Genomic DNA, 1,485 nt, shown 5'->3' on the forward strand with positions numbered 1-1,485 from the left:
AGGTTGTTGGTTCGATCCCCGGTTCCTCCTGCCACATGTCGATGTATTCTTGACAATAACGACATAATAATCATGTCAAATGTCTGTCTGCCAACCTGACACTGATGTTGCTTGCCTGTTAGCTTCAGGGCTCATTAGTTTAACACCTGTGCTTGTTAATGACAACAGGCCAATCTGCTCTGCCATTAAGCTTTTCAAGGGCTTGTTTGTGCCACAGCTTGATTCTTCTTCTGTTCTCCTTCTGCTCCTCTCAAGTAGGGCTGTCACTCTTTATTGGAGTGTTTAGAATGAATTGGCGCTATACAAATAAAATTGAATTGAATTGAAATTGAATTTAGTGTACTGACTAGGGCTGTCCCTGACTAAACATTTCCTAGTCGACTAATAGTTGTTTGATAATAGCCAACTGATCGTTATATCAATTTAATTATTTAAATCTATATATTTATCAGTTAAATTAAAACGGAAATAGTGGTAATGATTCTGAATGGATAGAACAAGCAGTTCTTTAATTAATTCATTTCAACACAGTATAACATCACACAAAGCACGGAATTAATAACTAATAACTAATATATTCCAACTTCACTGAAACAAATACTGGCAGACTTATTGATACGATGGATGATGGTTAATGTTACAGGTTACTTACAAATTAACTTGCTACAAGCTCGCTCCTCTCTCTCTTGCCGTGTCTAATCCTGGTCAGATCCGCTGTGAACCACCTGGCCTCTGATGGTGTCAGAGGCTGTGTTCGGTCCCTCTGTCGTGGCCACTGGGAGGCTGCTGAGCCCGGCTCCGTTGCCTCTGCCTATGCTGCTTACTCCGTCAAATTAAACCTCCCTCTCCCAGTACTTTGAGCATGCAGTCGGGTGCAATCAGCTGATGGGACCGTTGACTAGCAAGTGGCAGCAGCTCATTAGCACCGGTTAGCACATGCAGCAGTGCTGTGTTACGAAGAAAGGTCCGTGCTGCAGCAGTCGTAATAGTGACAAGGCACAGCTTATGTTTGATGTCGTTTTTTATCCGACCAATGAAAAGTTTGTCAACTAAGACTTTTCTCATTGACTAACAGTTTGCAGTTTGCGTGCTACGGGACAGCCGTAGTACTAATTTCAAAATTAACATTTTAATTAGTTCGCCCTGTGATCCAGCACTATAAACTTGAACTATAGCATTCCATATTGACCTGTCAGTAAACAGAGTAGGGCTGGGTATTGTTAAGAACCTCACGATTCGATTTTGATTCTTTAGGTCACAATTCGATTCGATATTGATTTAAATGCTTCGATATCGATTCAGTAATAAGTAGAATTACACAAATAATTCATTAGAGTGCCTGTTATTATTTTAAAATAATTGCAGACTTTAACAACTCCAAAACCGCTGTCTTTACCTCTGTGTACAGCTTCGGGACAGCGACTTCCGTCATGTGTTTGCGTGTTGGTATGGCGTATCGTGGTTCGAGTGTGTATACCATCTTCT

This window comes from Morone saxatilis, unplaced genomic scaffold (genome assembly GCF_004916995.1).
Source record: "Morone saxatilis isolate NCDOM2014 unplaced genomic scaffold, NCSU_SB_2.0 Contig24, whole genome shotgun sequence".
Classification (NCBI taxonomy): Eukaryota; Metazoa; Chordata; class Actinopteri; family Moronidae; genus Morone; species Morone saxatilis.